We start from the raw sequence: 20,736 nt of genomic DNA on the forward strand, positions 1-20,736 counted from the left end.
GGAAAAGAAAGTTACTGGTGTTTCTGAGAGTGTAATGTTCGCATATTTTTCTGAAAAAACCAAAGTGTTCAAATCGAGTTCATTATGGTCACAATATTCGATGTTGAAGAAGACTCTAATGATTAAAGAAGGTATAGTCGTTAGCAGGATTGTAAACGATCAACAATATTCTCCTCTTTAAAAGATGTTTTTTTAGGTTCTTAAAGCCTTTATAAAGAAACAGTCTCAGGGTTATATGGCAAAAAAATCGAAACCATTTTTGGGAGAAGACATTGAAAAGTTGTGCCTTACTTGGTGTTTTTATATTTAATTCTTGTTCTACTGTTAATATTAATTGTGAATAAATATGTTTTTATTAGCACAGAATTGTCATTTACATTGTATAAAAAATTAAAATTTGACCATCAGTGATTAAAATTTTTCCCTCACTTGTAATCAAAAAATGTTCATCATTGAATGAATAAAGGTTAACTTTCATAGTTACTAAACATGATTAAAACACCTTTACAATTGAAAAAAAAATGTTTTTGTCTAGTTTAAGAAATTTAAAAGCTAATCGAAAACACTGTGAAGCAATGAATAATGAATAATGAATATTTAAAATTCGAACTAAATAGCAAAATTCAAAGTTACTGTGATAAAAAGGAACATTAAACAATATTGTAGTGTTAATAATTTTAACTACAACTGCTTTATAAAGGCCTTATTACACGACTCATTCGGCACTGTTTGAGTTGAGTAATAAACCCTATTATTCTACGAGTGGTGTAATGAAGGTCTCCACTCTTTAATTGAATTTTATTAACATGCAGATTACATCAAATTACATTAATTAATTCTTAACTTATTTGTTGTTGATAACTAGAGCTGTGCGGTCGAAATTTATTTAACCCCACTATCGGCCCACAGTGCCGATCGCTACAGCCTTGCCTAGCTCGCTTCTCGCTTTCCAGTTGTGGATTATTTTTGATAATTCACACAAATAGTTTTATTGTCAACGAGACGGACACCTGAAGATTATTAAAATTATTATTACTCTTATTTCGTGAATATGGATTTTAAAATCATCAACTGACATGCCGTTTTAACATTATTTTTCGCGGAATTTTCTTCGCGATACGTAACGTCGGCTGCAAGCCTCTGGCCTGCCGGAGTAGGGGTCAATTCGCAGCGTTTAAATTTCGACCGCATAGCTCTATTGATAACAAATACATTCCTTACAATTACTGATATTAATACCAGATGAAATGAAATGATTTGTATCTTTGTTCATAATGATGTTTAGGTTTTGTTGGCAAATGTCTGTTACAGGTCTAGTATTTAAGATTTCTCTTCTAACAATGCTTGAATCCAGCCCCGTATCTAGAAAACTCATTCAGGGGGGGCAAGTTTGTCGACAGAAGGGGCTTCATGTAAATATATATATTTTAATAATACACTCAGATAACTACTTTATTTTTTCTCAGTTTTTACATTTGAAAGAATATTAATAATTATTTTTTAACGTTCGTTAACTTTAAAAAAATAATTGTAAACATCGATTTTTTACACTATTAAATTTTCGTAAAAACCTGTAGAAGTCCAAAGAATTGGTACGGTACTTTTCAAAAGCCAGAAAAACCAAGTTTGCCAATCTTTGATGTGTCATTGAATGCGCCGGGCGATCTATTCTGTTTAAAACAGAGAATGTAGATTCACAAACAGATGATATACTCCATCCAAAAATTCGTGCAGTACTGGGTTGGTAACAACCAATTTGTTTGAGTTTATTTTTTTGCATGGTTAATAGTAGGCTATGGAATAAAATGTGACAAAACAGTTCATTTTTTTATACGGTCAACATCAAAGTTAGGGTGATATTGCCAAATAACATACCCTTTAAGAAAATATAGGGCGGGCGGGTGGGGCTAGTAAAGATGCTCCGACATTATATTGAAATTTTATTACAAATTTGAAATTTATAATGTGTAAATCGTCCAGGGGGGGCTCACCCCCATCTTGCCCCCCCGTAGCTACGGGGCTGCTTGAATCTGGGTTGGAGCTGCTGGCAGTACTTGTTCCAACTCCAGGATCGCCTCCAACAAGCGGTCTTTTTCTTGTTTTCAATTGAGGTGTCGATATGACCATTGTTTATGACATTCACATACAGTACTGGACCGCCAACCACCAAGACGCTTTATTGTCATAACATAAGGTCGCCTCCCGTATTTGCTAAAAGTGAAGTGAACGATCTACGGAAACAATGCCCTGCGTATGCTTGAGCTTTTGGTAAATTGAGAAAAGAGGCAATCTTCTTTGGCATTGCACTAAATGTGTTCATACCAACTAGAAGCTTTATGCAATTACCACCTCTGTAACCAACAAAAAACCTTTCATGATCGGCATGGCATGATCAGGACGCAAGGCAAGATATTTTTGCATTATTTGAACCATATTCACTCCTTTGATTCCTCCGGGAGTAATAAAAAATTTTCAAGATAGGTTTTTATATCTAGTATGAAGATACGAAAAATCTGTCCCACTAACCGCTTTTTCAAAAAAGCAATTAAGTTATTAAATTTATTGATGTCCACATTTTGTCGCATGGAGATTGTAGCCCACAACATAGAATAGCACGCCCAAAGGCTGCTACACTTATAATTTTTCGACAAATCTTCAAAAAATGCCAACAGCACTGTGGTGACCGAATTTAAATCAAAGTTTTCGCGCTGAAATTAATTAACAGGGGTGCGAAATCACATTTGAATAATTTGAATTTGAAAAAAAAAAATTCTATCACGAAAAGGAAATCGTTAAACATAGGCAACCAAATATGCATGTCGGGTTTAATGCACGTAGCGCTTAGGGGTTAGTTTGCATGATTATTGAGTTGGATGGCAGCACATAGCTCTAGGGAGTTTTTAGTTAGAGGGTTGGTTGGTAGAGAGAGGAACAGCATGGCGTAGATTCATTCTGAATGTGCTTCTGTGAGTGTAACCACGTGGTAAGCGCTAGGTTTAAATTAGTTGGTTTGGTAGTTAATAGAACGGGAGGAAGCCTTTGTTTAACGACAATCAATCGTAACTTTCATAATGATACAGTTGTCCCCAACCCGCGCGGTTAATTCTTGCGGCCTTTTAATCGAGAATTGCGGACTTTTGGTCAACACGAAACACGTGCTGTAAATTTGTTCTATTGTTTGTAAATTCACCAATCAAGTTAGTTTCTCTTAATCATCAGCTAGCGCAAACACAATTTAACAATCAGGATTATTTAAATAAACCACTTGCTAGAAGATTTCATGAAAATTCACTTAAATCATGATATAATTTGTAGAGATGTACCGACTGTAGGTCTGGCCGACTAGTCGACTAGCCGATTGTTCGGCCAGTAAAAGCCGACTAGTCGGCCGACTGTTCGGCTTTGCTAAAACCGGTTTATAAATGCGACAGACAGTATGTTTTTTTTTTCTATTTCTCTGACTACCTTAAAAATTTGTTTTATTTTGTGGGTATTGTTGGTGATTTAAAAGCGACGGTACGATTTTCAGATTTTATTTCGTTCTTTACTGTTCGGGAGTGCCAGGGAGAAGAAGGAAGGGTGTTTAAAATGGTACACAGGTAAGCTCGGTTTCGAAGAGGTGGAAGTAGGTAAAGAAGGAGTTTAGAAAATTCTAGAAGGGAAAAGAGAAAGTATGTAGGAGCGTAGGGCAGGTAGCCGAAAGATCGGAAGTATTTACATTTATACAATTATTATGAATGCGCTCAGGTTGAACACCTGATTTTGTGGGAACTGTTGTTCATACAATTTTAATAACAGGAATAACTAAAGTTCCTTTGTTTTCCAAAAAATGTATTAAATTTTTTTTAAATTTCGATCATTTTAACATTTAATTTTTTTTAGTAACTCAGTACAAAAATAAAGAATAACACAATTTAGGGCCAGTTTATATAATATTTTAACTGCGATTAAGTTGATCGCGCATTTAACAAGGCCATTGATTAAATACATATAGATAGACCCATGCTATTGTTTGGAGCGAACAGGCCAACGGCCGGCGAACAAGAGATGGCGCACCAACAGTCGGCCGTCAAACGCCGGCGAAAAGCTTGGACACCAATCGCGCGCGTAGATAACCCAAATCGCAGCAACAATACATTTAATAAAGCTACCACTCGACAGAGGGCGACGAAAACAATGTGTAAAAATCTCATAGTAAGCATTTATATAATTTGCAACGTTGCCAGATGAGCCTAGCACAACTTTGCCGTTATTTCTAGTCGATTAGATTTTATTTCGTTTAAAAGTTTCTGGTGAATAAATGGAATTATTATAATGAATAAACAATACAAACAAATTATTACTTGTTATTTTAAATACTTGTTAGTGTTGATGAAAACATAAATGGTAATTAAAGTTATTCTAAATACGGTCCGGTCCGGTAGCTCAAATTTTACAGTACGAGTGATATGTTTCAGGACGAGTAGGTAGCCGAGTCTTTAATTTCGAAACGAGTACTGCGAAAAGAGTTACCGGACGTATGTTGTTATGTATTTTATTTCATACTGTCAACATACTTTTTTATTCGATAAAATTAGTATTATTTTGAGAAAAAATCCAAATCGAGTCACTTTTTCTGACATCGTTAGCAACCGCTCTTTGGTAAATGTTTTAATTTGTTTATTCGTCCAAATCAGCATCATATGTTTAATCACATAGTACTTATAACACTTTACAGGACTTATTGTTTTGTATAATCCGACTCGATGGACGAATGTTTTGTGCAATCCGTCTCGAAGGACCAATGTTTGTGCAACTCGGCTCGTCCTACCAGTATTTTTTGTAATCTGGTTGATACGACAATGTGATACCGAATTGTACTTTGATATTGCTCCAAGGACCTTTGTTTTCTTGCGTGCGAGATAATAGACAGCGTTCGGTTTAGATGTTTAATACAGGACGGTTACAGAAGTACTAAATTTACATTTGTATTTACAATAACAGGTAAAGCAAAAGAGACCCAAAAGGGTCAGTGGCCGCTTCCGGAAATGGAACACTTGTCCTGTTTGGCTCAATTTTATCGGACTTGTCCGTTTTTTTGATTTTACCGGAATCGTTCGATCCAGTAAAACGTCAAACTTGACATAGTAAAGTAAAATAAATAAATTTTTTATCCTACACTACTAGAAAATCCAATTTTACTGTCTCTATAGAAAGGGTAAAGTGCGACTTTTCACGGCTAGCCCGACAAAATAACTAAAAATGCCTAGCCGACAAAATAATCGCCATGTTTTACCACCAGATAGCTCTCATAAATGCAATTTTTTTTTATACATAAACTCAGTCATAATTGCTAAAATCGCTTTGCTGCAGTGATCACTGGGGGTTTAATAGGGCCATGATAGACCACCTAACCTCACTGCCCGCTTTTCTATTAATATTTCTTACCATAATTCCATATAACCTCACTTCCCTGACCTCTCTTTCATTAAACATAAACGTCAGTTTGCAGTAAATATAATATAATTATTATTATCAATAATCATTATTAGACGTCAAATACGTTTGCATGAAAATTTCGTTAATCTGGTTTACATCCTGCTATTTATGAATTTCTGTTTGATGTAATTTTTGTTGTTTGATAGTTAACATTTAGAGCTAAACCGATAGAAATGGACAATTGCAAAGAAAAAGCAATGGAATATTGCACACCACATGAAATTGGTAATGCGGTGAAGGAAGTTACATTGGTTTTATTGCCCACTAAGGCAAAAGAAAAGTATAACTTCCAATATAAACTGTTTCTGGATTGGTGTACAAAAAAAAAGTTAAAAGGTATGGTGAAAACGTGATGCTAAGGTACCTGTCGCAAAAATACAAATCCTCAACATTGTGATCGCCTTTCTCAAAAAGCAATCTGTGGAGTATGCCGCAAAAAAATCAAGAATATTTACTCAACATGAAATTGACGAATTTATCCCAAAAAAATATATGATTATCAAATTTATTTAAATTAGCTACTTCTTTTATTAACTGCATCATACCCAATGCAACGTCCAATATCAACATTACAAGTAATAATTAACAATATGTTTATATGAAATAAACCCTGTTCGGTGGTTGTATTTGTGTAGGATAAAAAATTATGTGTATACCATGCCGGTAAAGTGTGTTTTCCGGGCCTCAAGAAGTGGCCAGCCTCGGCTTCGCCTCGCCTGTCCATCTCTTCTTTCGTCCCGGAAAACAATCACTTTACCGCCTAGGTATACAATATACTATTATTCAATTTTGACATGTAAACAAACGTTTATTTTGCCGTCAGTAGGCCACTAAAGCTTTGGTTTATCCGGTAGCACCATAAAATTTTTAAACCGCTAGCGAAATAAAATTTTTATTTTGCTGTTTTAAAACCATGGTTACCATTTCTGTAATTTCTCCAATGCCTTGCTGCTCTTTCCATCTAAGGAACTTTTGATACACTTTCTGATTTGCTCTTTTTTGGGAGCAAGTTTTGCCGTTGGAATCTTGCATGATTTTGCAATTTTTCGATAATTTTAGTTTGTTTAAAATAAACAAACACCGTCGCCAGAGTCACATACTACACACACACACCTGATATTGTAACCTAAATTCTACGCATATAAAACTTTTATTTGGTCGCTGTCAATTCTGACGTTTCTCGAATGTGAACTTTGAATCACCAATTTTTTCACAATTTGGGACTTGGGGTTGTCAAAATTGAATAAAAGTTTGTATTACACTCGCGGTTAAAATGAATGTGTAACTCGTGGTCTTAAGGCGCTCGCGGCATACGCCGCTCTCGCCTTAAACTGGCCGCTCATTAAACATTCACTTTAACCGCTTGTATAATAAATAACTATTATGATGTAAATACAATTAAGTATATCGATAATTCGCTACTGAAAATTTATTGAAATATAATTTGTGTTAAAAAAAGATTTTTGTGGTTTTATCGTTTATTAACATAATTTACTTATTTGAAATTACATATTTTTAATACATAGCACAAGTTCTTGATATTCTTTATTTTTATTCCAAGTAATAATTGTGTTTCCTTTAGTTTTAATCAAGAAAATTTTTCGGTTATTATCTAACATACTTTTGTACATTAAGAAACTCCATTCCACGTCACAGGACGTTACAGGACAATATTTAAATAAATAAAGAAGTCGTTTTATGTGTTTTAAAATTCACTCTGATTTCCGGACTTTAGACTTTTTGGTGTTTCACTTCGGCACAAGAACTAGTCGTATCTCAAAGAAAACAAACAGTGGAATATAGAGTATTGTACCTATATTTCATAGTAAAAATGTCTAAATTTTTTTATGAAGAGACAGACTGTTCTAGGAAACTTTACTAAATCTTTTCATTTACGAGCTATTGAAAGTCCGCCGGTCTCACTGATACTTCTTACTTGGCTCCTACGAATGAAGCGAAAAATGCACAGATTGAAAATATAGTAAATGGGGTAGTATGTATGCGTGATATGTCGTTAGACATTAAGTATTTTGCAAATAAAATTTATTTCATTGAAAACAGAAACAATAAAAAACATATCTGTACAAGTTTGGAATCGATATGGCCAGTTGTTTAGAATATGCAAATATGCTTTTGTTCGTATTTACAATTATTACGAAACAGGTTATCAAATAATCTATTTTCACATGGCGAGACTTTCAAGCGGCCGAAGAATTAAAAACCATAAATTTTCATTGAAGAAACAAACTCTTCCAAGAAAATTACCAAATCTTTTACTTTACGCACTATTGGACGAGCACTCCTTAAAACGGTCAGTATACCTAATCGCATTATTCCATTGATACCTACCTACCGAAAACGTTGCCAGATGAGCCTAACACAAATTTGCGGATATTTCTCGTCAACCAGATATTATTTCATTTAGAAGTTTCTGGTAAATAAATGGGATTATTGTAATGAACACATAAAACAAATAAATTGTGATTATTATTTGTTGTTTTAACCCATTAGACGCTTATAGGCTTATAAGCATACTTTTCTTGAAAAATCGGTAATAAATTCAGTGAAGCATCTTTGTGCCTTAATTCCTATCGGTAAACTGGGATTTTGAATAGAGGTCACAGGAAAATTTTGTATGGTTTTCAGTGGCGGCTCGTCAGGGGAGGCAGGGGAGGCAGTGCCTCCCCTGGAAAAATTGACTATTAGTTTTTGTTTTAATATCTGTTAACTTCAATATATTTTAAAGATATAGCAAATAACTTTTATAGAACCCTGTGATTTATTAAAACGCATCTTGGTCACATATTTGAAGTACGCGCTTTCGACAGGAATAAGCGCTGATCATCACTGTGTAGGCCAGCTTCAGACGGAGGCATGCCTCAGCTAGACGGATATCTTCAGTATGATTAGTCAGTGGTGCTAATATGTTTTTGAGAAAGACAATAGTCATCAGTGCTTTATCAAAGCGCCAGCGGAGGCACCAACGCCTACCGTCCTTAAGCCAATCAGATCGAATTTTTTAATCTCCCGGTGAAACGGCACAATGCTGAACAGGGATGTTGAATGCATTTAGTTGTGCATTAATTAGATGCAAGGAAAGGTGTTCACCGAGGTTATGTATTAAAACTTTTAAGTTAACTTGAAAACAGTAGGACAATGAAAATCTCAGTTTTGGAATGCTGATAGGAACATAAGAATCCCTAACCTCCAGAATTTCTTATAATGTTTAAATATTTAAGCACGGTTTTCTTACCACGAACAATTATAGGTCAAAGATTTAGAACCTCTCATCCACATTTGAGCAGAACTTTATTAATTAATTGATTAATATATTTAAATCAGCCCTAGATCATATGAATTTTATTTTAATGCTAATAAAGCAAAATCTGTAGTCTTTACACCTTCTCGTTGGTTTGTGTGAAGCAATTAGGTAAATGTTTTTTATTCGAGAAGTGTACCCATATAGAGATGTTCCTGACTTAGAGTTATTTGTATTGTTTTCATAAAAACGAATAAACAATCTGTCTTTTAACAAAAGTAATTGCGAACATGTTAATTAATACCTGCCGCTTTTGAAACGAAAGTGTTGCCTCACCTAACGAAAAGACCACGAGCCGCTACTGATGGTTTTATGGTTTATTTACATAATTTTCTTATTTACAATGAATGTTTTTGATATATAATACAAGTTCTTGATATTATTTATTTTAATTACATTTAATAAACCATAAAACCACAAAAATCTTTTTTTAACACAAATTGTATTTCAATAAATTTTCAGTAGTGAATTATCGATACACTTAATTGTATTTACATCATAAAATTTATTTATTTTACTTCATACTATGTCAAGTTTGACGTTTTACTGGATCGAACTATTCCGGTAAAATCAAAAAAACGGACAAGTCCGATAAAATTGAGCCAAAAACACGGAGGTAGAAGAGACACTCTTCTACCTCCGTGGCCAAAAAGGACAAGTCTTCCATTTCCGGAAGCGGCCACTGACCCTTTTGGGTCTCTTTTGCTTTACCTGTTATTGTAAATACAAATGTAAATTTAGTACTTCTGTAACCGTCCTGTATTAAACATCGAAACCGAACGCTGTCTATTATCTCGCACGCAAGAAAACAAAGGTCCTTGGAGCAATATCAAAGTACAATTCGGTATCACATTGTCGTATCAACCAGATTACAAAAAATACTGGTAGGACGAGCCGAGTTGCACAAACATTGGTCCTTCGCGACGGATTGCACAAAACATTCGTCCATCGAGTAGGATTATACAAAACAATAAGTCCTGTAAAGTGTTATAAGTACTATGTGTTTAAACATATGATGCTGATTTGCACGAATAAACAAATTAAAACATTTACCAAAGAGCGGTTGCTAACGATGTCAGAAAAAGTGACTCGATTTGGATTTTTTCTCAAAATAATAATAATTTTATCGAATAAAAAAGTATGTTGACAGTATGAAATAAAATACATAACAGCATACGTCCGGTAACTCTTTTCGCAGTACTCGTTTCGAAATTAAAGACTCGGCTACCTACTCGTCCTGAAACATATCACTCGTACTGTAAAATTTGAGCTACCGGACCGGACCGTATTTAGAATAACTTTAATTACCATTTATGTTTTCATCAACACTAACAAGTATTTAAAATAACAAGTAATAATTTGTTTGTATTGTTTATTCATTATAATAATTCCATTTATTCACCAGAAACTTTTAAACGAAATAAAATCTAATCGACTAGAAATAACGGCAAAGTTGTGCTAGGCTCATCTGGCAACGTTGCAAATTATATAAATGCTTACTATGAGATTTTTACACATTGTTTTCGTCGCCCTCTGTCGAGTGGTAGCTTTATTAAATGTATTGTTGCTGCGATTTGGGTTATCTACGCGCGCGATTGGTGTCCAAGCTTTTCGCCGGCGTTTGACGGCCGACTGTTGGTGCGCCATCTCTTGTTCGCCGGCCGTTGGCCTGTTCGCTCCAAACAATAGCATGGGTCTATCTATATGTATTTAATCAATGACAAGGCCATTAGCGACGTCTGATTGGCGTAGAGTCGGTCACATGGTACTTTAAGGCGGGGTTAAAAATTAAATCGCAATTAAATATTCAATTGAGGTTCTGTAAACCTGGTTTAATTGTTTTATATACTATTTTAATTCTAATAAAAAAAGCCGACCGGTCGGCTGTTTAGCCGACTAGTCGCCGACTGTAGCCGACGATGAAAAATGGCCGAATAGTCGGCTTATCCGACCGGTCGGCCACTAGTCGGTACATCCCTAATAATTTGACATAATGTACACTTTGAATCGTTGATAAAGTGTGGCAAATATTAATCTCGTTTTTTTTATCTTTCATTTAAAATCCGTCGTAGTAGAGCTTTACGGGAAGTGATTTTTTAGTTCGGGCCATCCTTTATTTAGCTATATTTGTGAATCTGTATTTTGGATGGCGGCAAACGAGTTGTTATTTTCACCGTTCTTTGTTCAGACGGCAGCCATTTTGAAGCGTCCATTTTGTTTTTTTTTAACCGTGTGATAACCCAATCTTCCCGCCTTTAAATTGGACCTTGAAAACAGTTTGAAAGGCCCGCGAAAATTTTAAAAATTCAAAAGTTTGGCCTTGGCTGTGATCGTCTAACAAATGAGAACCTACGTTGTGTTTTTTTTTTTGAAAAACGGCGGGAAGTCGAAAGCCTTCCTAAGGAGGAAAAAGAAACGAAGAGCGACAGGGACTCAACTTGCCCTTCGGGCGACTCCGCTGGGTCAAGGCGTCATCGGTCTTCATTCCTCAAAACCCCCTGGGGTTTTATTCACCGACATATTACATTTCAAACACCTTAAGATATATGAAAAAAGGACACTCGCGAATTGACAGACATACACATATGAAAAACGAACAAACGGAAAATTCTATACATCTGTTTGGAATCAATGCAAATATTTGAATATCACAAATTTAATAAAACAAAGCAAAAGCTGAATCAAGTAACTGGATGCAAATACACAAGTTATTACAGGCGTGTGGCGGCAGATCTCTTTTTTTTTTGTTACGGCAGTTAACAGGTGCACAACAAAAGTACCCCTGGGGCATTGTAGCATAAGCGGAGTCTGGGCTACCGGTCTGGAACTGTTCTCCCTCCACGACGCGACGGTGATTCTATCTATCGCAACGCCTACCCCACACGCATATCTCCATTACGAACGTGCCCTGCGGAACTAGGCCATGACGGTCGTCCAACCCGCAAGAGATCTCGACTATTGGGCCAAATCGAGAAATTTACAGCATCGGCGGCCGCCCCTGAATCTATCCAAACCTGTGGACTTGTACAGGTGGCACGATAAATCTCGCCAGCTCGACTAGGAACCGAACTTCGCTTCTGCCACGTTTTCTGTGTCATTTAACCTCAATTCCATTTTAAAATATTCTCTGATGTTAACAACAACTGAACAAGTGTTAAAGTTTCAAAGAGCAATAAACAACATTTAGATTCGCCATACAATCTTGTGAAATTTTAAACAACAAATAATTCTTCTGTGAGATTAAAGTTGGACATCAAATAATTTATATGATAGAAACATTCATCAACAAAGTATTTACAAAACAAAACTTCGCAAGGATTTATGAAACAGAAGATGTGGTGTGAAATAAACTTGTACAAATAGAAATATTATGTGAGGTTAAAACTGTAGAACATGAAACTTGCGTTCAATTAAAATTATACAGCAAATAAAATTACTGAGGTTAAGATTGTGAGATTAAGAAATATAGTATGATGTGAAAATTGCAGAGTTAACAAAATTTACATGAGATTAATTTTTGCCACACTTTATCAACGGTTCAAACAAAGAGTTTACATTATGCCAAATTATATCATGATCTAAGTGACTGGTTACTTCAAAAATAATTTACTTTGAGAGTTTAAAATACTACGAACTGGTTACTCCAACAAAACACATAATAAACAAACAAAAATATCCAATCATCGCTCCGAGGAAAAAGGCGTCTCGGGGATGTAAATTTCAAAATCGTTGCGAGGAAAAAGCGTCTCGGTGATGTAAATTCCAAAATCGTTGCGAGGAAAAAGCGTCTCGGTGATGTAAATTTTCTGTAGCGTTGGGGCATGCCTTGATAAATTAATCAATCTGTCGTTGTGAAGCATGCCCCGATGAATTAATCATGATAACGATGATAAGCGCCTAAGGGAAGAAAACAATTTAAACCCCTCCAGCCAGTTCGCAGTATAATGAACTTGTTTAACTGCCGTAAATGAACTATTAGCAATCTGGTGTGAAGAATTTAGAAGTGTTATAATGTAACACTTACGTATATGCATCCAGAGACCTATTCGTAATTAAACATAAGGTGTTTTCCTGACTAACTGAATTTCATGAAATCTTCTAGCAAATGGTTTATTCAAATAATCCTGATTGTTAAATTGTGTTTGCACTAGCTGACTATTAAGAAAAACTAGCTTGATTGGTGAATTTACAAACAATGAAACAAAATTTACAGCACGTGTTCGCGTTCGACCGGAAGTCCGCATTTCTCTGATTAAAAGGGCGCAAGAATAAACCACGCGGGCTGGGGACAACTGTATCATTATGAAAAATACGTTTGATTGTCGTTAAACAAAGGCTTCTTCCCGTTTTATTAACTACCAAACCAACTAATTTAAACCTAGCGCTTACCCCGTGGTTACACTCACACCAGCACGTTCAGAATGAAATCACTCTACGCCATGCAGCTTCTCTCTACCAACCCTCTAACTGAAATCACCCTAGCGCTACGTGCTGCCATCTAACTCAATGATCATGCATTAACCCAGACATGTCTATTTGGTTGCCTATGTTTAACGATTCCCTTTTTCGTGATTGATTTTTTTTTATTTCAAATTCAAATTATTCAAATGTGATTTCGCGCCGCTGTTAATTAATTTCAGCGCGAAAACTTTGATTTAAATTCGGTCACCATAACCGAGAACATGTTTTAACTGTTATATCTATTGAACAAATTAACAACATTGTGAGTCATGGGGAGACGTGCGTTTTATTGCTTTGAGTTAGCCCATTGTTACACAACGCCACAGGATTCATCGCATATTTGCATCGCATATTTTCGACGCCTATTTTTTTGGAATGACGAATTCGTCCGACGCCAATTTGTACCTGCAGATTGTCTGCCATGTTTTTTTGTTTATGTGTTTGTTTGGGGAAAATGTATAGTAATGGCCCACAATGTAGCTGAATAATTTCATATTTTGAATTTTAACCAATAACTTGACTGGACACGAATTGTTATTAATCTCATGTAAATCTGTTAACTTTGCAATGTTTCACCTCACACAATTCTTCTTTATCTCACAATTTTAGCCTCAGTAATTTATAATTTTCCTTGTTGTATAATTTTAATTGAACGTAAATTTCCATGCTCTGCAGTTCTAACCTCACATAATATTTTATTTGCACAAGTTTATTTCACACCAGATCTTTGTTTTATAAATCTTTGCTAACTTTTGATCATGTAAATATTTTTGTTGATGAATATTTCTGTCATATTAGAGTCATAGAGTTTGAATATTTAAATAGAATTGAAGGTAAATAACACAATAACAGGTAGTGTCGACGATGGGCGCGGTTCCTAGTCGAGATAGCGGAATGTATCGCGCTATCTGCACAACGTGTGCAGGCTTTGAATACGATTCAGTGGGAACGGTCTGGACGACGAGGTAGTTGTCAACCGGACTTCACCTCTAGTTTTCGGCCGAAACGGTCTGCTAGGGCAGCATGTTCGTCATGGAGGTGTGCTGTGCGGCAGGCTTGGTGATAGATAGAATCACCGTCGCGGGGGAGACCAGCCCAGACCGGGAGCCCCAAACTTCGCTTGCGCTACGACGCCCCCTCTGGGTATTTTGCTGTGCTCGTAAATGAAATTGATATACATATTTTGTTCGATCGCCACACTCTCATAACGATTCGGGTACTGCCATCCATTTTACATATGTGTAGGTTTTTGTGTTTGTTCGGTTTTCATATGTGTATGTCTTTTATATTTTTTTTTTGCGAGTGTTTTCTTTCATATATCTTAAGGTGTCTGAAATGTAATATTTCGATGAATAAAACCCCAGGGGGTTTTTGGGAATGAAGACCGATGACGCCTTGACCCTGCGTAACCACCAGAAGGGCACGCTGAGTCACTGTCAGTCTTCGTTTCTTTTCCTCCTAAGGAAGGATTTCGACCTCCCTAATTTTGTCCATTATTTCTTGCACTCTCAACTCACATGCAGTATATGCTCACTTGTATGAAAGAACGTCTTCCCGCCATTTTTCAAAAACAAAAAAAAAACAACGTAGGTTCCTATTTGTTAGACGATTACAGCCAAGGCCAAACTTTGAATTTTTAAATTTTTCTCGGGCCTTTCAAACTTTTTCCAAGGTCAATTTAAAGGCGGGAAGTTTGGGTTATCACAGCACCTTCTCTCTTGCTTCATTATTTATTTTCTTGGATGCACACCAGTCAGTGAACCGTTTATAAAATTTTTCGTATTTGGTTTTTAATTTATCAGGCAACAATGAAGACACTACATATTACAGCAAATCGTGTGATTACAGATAACTCGGTCTAACGGCCTCGTCATCTACAATCTTCGCACTCGTAGTGCTGTAATAATGCCTCTATCCCACTAATGAGGTAAATAAATTGTTGTTATGAATATTCATTCTAAAACAATAAATAATAATGTTATTGTCCTGGTTTTTGTTTTATTTCTATGCGTATATCTGGTTGCATATATCAAAATGTCAAAATTACAAAAAGAGTTGAGTTGTATAATGAAAAAGAGTGACGGCCATTACGGGGAATCTGTACGTTTGGCTTTGATTTGATAGTGTTGTCAATATATTTTCAAAATGTAATATCTCCATTATTAACACACTTATTATTGTTATAACATTTTAAATATAACTTGTCCACAACTTCCACTATACATATAATAAGCGAGGGCAGTTTTTTTTAAACAATTTATTACGATCACATATTTTTTGAATTTTATTGAAATTTTTGCATCACGTATTTTAAAAAAATCTGTATTTCAGTTATTTATGTAAATTTTGGAACCACGGTTTTCAGCTTGAAATCGTACTACTAATATTTTCGACTTTATTTGTTGGAAGTGAGATACAGTAAAAACCTTAGATCATATAATAAATAGATACCAATACTCAAACTGAAAGCTTTGACTAGACATGAAGCTATCTGTTGTAGTTTTCTACGTCAAGGGGAGTAGTATAATGCTATCCTTGTGTGATCACCACATCTTCATCTTTGTTATATGCATTTTATCTGTATATGTCTATTTCACTTCCATCCACGGTGGTATAAGTAAGGTGTGTTTCAACTCCATTCATAAATTTTGATAAAACGGGCGCTTAAAAACTGATATCGTAGTAGGTTGTGGGAGCTTAAGATGACCGCCACCATGTGGTAGTTAATTGTACTATTTGCACTATCAACTGATGTTTGACATGACATTTGACGTATATTCCCCCTCGTCTTTCAAAAAGACGTCACAAAACTTAACCTATAAAGCTGACATTTTTGACAACTTGCATTCAAGGACATTTTTGACAACTTGCATTCAAGGACATTTTTACGCAAATTTCATCCATATTGCTCGTCCCGTCGTCTTCGTTGATTCACTATTAAAGTCTCTCCAATCCCTTAAATGTGACATGTGAGGGCGTATACGTCGGGAGGGAAAGGAATCTGTAATGTCGGCTAAATATCTGTCATGGTCTGACTTTTTGACACAATTTGACATAATGTATTTCGGTTTTTACTTGAAAAAGAGGCAAAATTTCGGTACCGGTGCCAAAGTCACAACGCCATAGGCGTGGATGGTCTTCAAAGGGATATGCAATAGGAAAATTTTTTTTTGAGGTGTTTACATTGTTATCGGAATGTGTCTCAGGAATTATGAAGCTGCATTCTGGATTACGTTTAGTGTTTGCTTGGTAGCTTGAAGAAGTAGGAACAGGTAGCGGTGACTTGGATCCATGGAGGAACAAAGTAGGAACAGAGCCGGGTTTAAGTCTTTTATTTGAATAATAACAACTTCTCACAAAAGTGTTTACCACAAATGTATAAATTATTGGCAATATTATCACCTGAAATGGTTTTAATGGCTATACATTCCCTTAGGTAAAAGATTCATGTTGGGGTACCTACTTGTAGCATTAAAAACCTTTTTGCACCACAACCTTTTGTTTACAGTGTTTGAAGGGAATCTGTGCATTATTTTGTGGTCTCTAGGATCCTTGATTACTACACAAGCAGGCACAGAGCAATATTTTTTGGACATTTTGATAATATCAATTCAAGCACAAACTGTTTTGGCGCGTAACAAAACGGATTCATTACAGGTTCCTGTAACTCCCGAAGGGGGTGACATCTTTTGATATTTTCCCTTTTGACAAGTCGGACGATTGTAACCAATACGCGATCTAAATAATGTGACTCGATCTTGAAATGTGTGGCAATTAGTAACTTTTATGAAATAGAAATATATCTGTGTCCTTGTTATGCTCCGTCTTTTCGACAGCAGGTATTTTTTGCTTCCAGGATGGCGATCCTGTTACGTGCTGTTACTGTCATTTGGTCATCAATTGCCTTGGTGGTAACACGTCTTCCACGACTGTTTGGTGGTTACCGGTGACACTTTCTCGTTGAATAGGGCTGGAGTTACTTTGGGACTGGAATAGTGTTCTTTCCGGTCCGTTAACTCGATAATTCTAGTACAGTCTGTCGTAACCTCAAATCGTAAACACATCAAACTTTCGTTGACAGTTCCTACATTTGATAGCGAAAATTACTAGCCTCGCGCTATCTTTGTTTAACACATAGGTTAGGTTCCTCTCTGTCGAATTCCGACCACAGGCAGTTTGCCGTACTTTCTAAAAGTAATAGTAGATCTAGTGACTTTAGATCTAAATAATGTGACTCGATCTTGAAATGTGTGGCAATTAGTAACTTTTATGAAATAGAAATATATCTGTGTCCTTGTTATGCTCCGTCTTTTCGACAGCAGGTATTTTTTGCTTCCAGTATGGCGATCCTGTTACTGTCATTTGGCCGTCAATTGCCTTGGTAGTAACAAGTCTTCCACGACTGTTTGCTGGTTACCGGTGACACTTTCTCGTTGAATAGGGCTGGAGTTACTTTGGGACTGGAATAGTGTTCTTTCCGGTCCGTTAACTCAATAATTCTAGTACAGTCTGTCGTAACCTCAAATCGTAAACACATCAACCTTTCGTTGACAGATAGCGAAAATTACTAGCCTCGCGCTATCTTTGTTTAACACATAGGTTAGGTTCCTCTCTGTCGAATTCCGACCACAGGCAGTTTGCCGTACTTTCTAAAAGTAATAGTAGATCTAGTGACTTTAGATCTAAATGATCTGATACGACACCTGGTGTCAAAAATGTGCACTACTCAGGAGCATAGTGAAAGATGTAAATACTGTTGGTTGTACAGTGAAATTTCGTTGTTTTATGTTAAACCAACAAAATTAAATAAGTTGGTCCCAGTATTCCTGAAAAAATGACTGTTAACAATACAAATTGTTGTGTTTTTCGCTGCCATAGCAAAAACAATAGAAACAGTGTGCTCTCTTTTCATAAATTCCCCATAAAAAACAAGTCATTTGTTTAAATGTTATGAACAGGTAAGTATTCATATCAACAGTAAATTTAGTTTAATCAGTATTTAACTAAATTGTTTTTGATTATCAGTATAATATGTATATATATATTATATTTTTAGGTTAGGAATCAGGGAAAAAAATGGACAGATATAAGACTTGGATGGTAAAGCTAAATATGGGAAAACCAGCAACAAACCACATGAAAGTGTGTTCACTACATTGTAATCAGGATGATTTCATATTGAGGATTTGATTTGAGGACCCAGGTGGGTTAGTTAGCTTCGTGCTTGCCCACTACACCTTGGGTCGTGGGTTCGATTCCCGCCTTGCCTTTTGGGTGTTGTGTATGTCATGTTTCCTGTAATTGGGCCTCCAGCTTGTTAGAGACATCATAGGATAAAATAAATAAAAATATTACCTGGTAAGTACAGATTTGGGTAAATGTTAATGTATAATAGACAATAAATGAAATATTGTAGATGTAAGTATCATTACTAAAGAATTACTACCTAGAAGGCCCAAAAATCGAGACTTTAAAGCAGTCAGAAGTACAACAATGAGAAAATCTGAAGGTTACATAATTTCAAGTACAGATAGTACTGATGTAAATTGCTTCGACAGCAGTCAGTTACATCAAAAAACTGTTTCAAGTATGTATACATTTGATGATATTTAAAAAATACAGATTATTTTCTAGCATTAGAAATGGAAACCGTGCAGGCTTTGTTACATTTACAAAATTCACAAAAAAAGGATAAAAATATTCAAGTGACAAGTGGAGATTTGGTGGCACCTTTTATAAGTACACTTAAATCTGATAATGATTTAAATACAATGGCTGGAATACCATCCTTTCTGTTATTTAATGCTATTGTTGCAAATTGTGAGATGTTTGGAAAATTCTGTAATAAACATAAATTAAACTTGAAAGAACGTGTTCTGTTAACTTTTATGAAACTGAAAAATACATTTTCTTATGCTGTTTTAGCAGTTTTGTTTAAAATGGTGACAGCAATAACCTGTAATATTATTCATGCTTTATTATTTTATTATTATGCATTATTCCACTCATACATAGTATGAAATGAACACTTAATTTAAAAAACAATAATCGCTATAATTAATAAAGTTTTCACAGAAGTTTTAACACCACATGATTAAGCATGTGTTCACTTAAAAAGTTAAACAAAGGGTTAATAAAATGAGAACTACAAAAAAAACTGACACAAACAACGAAACAGGCTGTAAACTGAACAAATCCACTACAAAAACGCTCGATTTATTAACACAACACACTTTTTTCACACGATGGACACTCAAGACTTGCCATAAAGGATACGTCAAATATGCCTTAGAGCGGCCATGTTGCAGTTAACAGTGGCGCCCCCAACGGTCATTTAGTTCGCGTATTGGAGAGACTTTAATAGTGAATCAACGAAGACGACGGCTCGTCCTTTGTGAATAGTTTCATCATAGTGTCCAATAGACGGCGCTAGGAACTTTAAGTTCCCGTGGCCTCCTGGGATCTCTTCGAAAAAAGACCATTTTAAACTGGGAGTTCGCAGACCTGTTATATACGGCCGTGCTTCCATCCTTGTACCGCACCAGCGCAACAAATCGCTTTTGACAGATGTTTCTTCTAACCTCTCTTTCGAGTTGTTGTACAAAAAACAATTTTAGAATTTAGATCCTATTTTAAGTGATGTAGTCATAAAGGATCACAATTGCTGTCCAATAATTTACTATTCCTTTCGTTATCTACTGTGAATTATTTATAAAATCAAGCTGTCAACATCTTTCTTCCGAAGTTAGTTCAGACATACTTCCTAAAATTTAGGCGCGCAAAATTCAAATAGTGATCAGGCAAGGATAGCTTCATTGTAATCCCTCCATGCACGAGAGAGATGTATGACAGGAGGATGTCGTCACAGGCTGTCCTAGGGAAAGAACACGGCATGGTGGTATCTATTTATTATATGATCTAAGGTAAAAACAAACGTTTAGCAGCTTCTACGACACAAGCTTTTTTCCACATGTCAAAATTTTGCCGAATAAATTCTACCCAAAATGTGCAAAATATGATGAATTTTTACTTGTAATGTACCATTGCATTCATATTTTTTAGATTTGCTTATACAGGCTGACTCAAAAAAAATTAATGAATCAGTGAATTTACATATTTTATTAAATAAATCAAAAATTGCAAAACTGAATACTTTGAAATCTTGCAAAAATTTTGAAGTTATTGTAAGCGTCGTAAATTGTTAATCGAAATGTATCTGTTTATTCCCTTCAAAAAATTGATGACGTCATCTCAAAATTTTGCCGAATAAATTGTGCCCAAAGTGTGCAAAATATCATTAGTTTTTAGTTGTGTTTTATCATTGCATTAAAATTTTTTAGATTTGCTTATACAGGTGGCTCAAAAAAATTTATGAATGGATCAATTTATTTTATTGATTAAACCAAGAACGGCTCACTCCATTTTCCCAAAAAATTTTGGGAATGCAATACTGTTATTTTCAGTATTACACCGCACCC

The 20,736-nt window shown here is 35.5% G+C and overlaps 1 long non-coding RNA gene across 1 annotated transcript; it reads left to right on the forward strand.

Moving 5' to 3' along the window:
* Window positions 1-17,528: 17,528 nt before the first annotated feature.
* On the forward strand, window positions 17,529-19,182 carry LOC135126621 (uncharacterized). Its single transcript, XR_010280098.1, has 4 exons — window positions 17,529-18,216; window positions 18,315-18,616; window positions 18,675-18,845; window positions 18,893-19,182. It is a non-coding gene; the product is annotated as an uncharacterized LOC135126621 (long non-coding RNA).
* The last annotated feature ends 1,554 nt before the right edge of the window (window positions 19,183-20,736 follow it).

This window comes from Zophobas morio, unplaced genomic scaffold, assembly GCF_036711695.1.
Source record: "Zophobas morio isolate AGI-343-1 ecotype UQ-CSIRO unplaced genomic scaffold, CSIRO_AGI_Zmor_V1 ptg000011l, whole genome shotgun sequence".
Lineage (NCBI taxonomy): Eukaryota > Metazoa > Arthropoda > Insecta > Coleoptera > Tenebrionidae > Zophobas > Zophobas morio.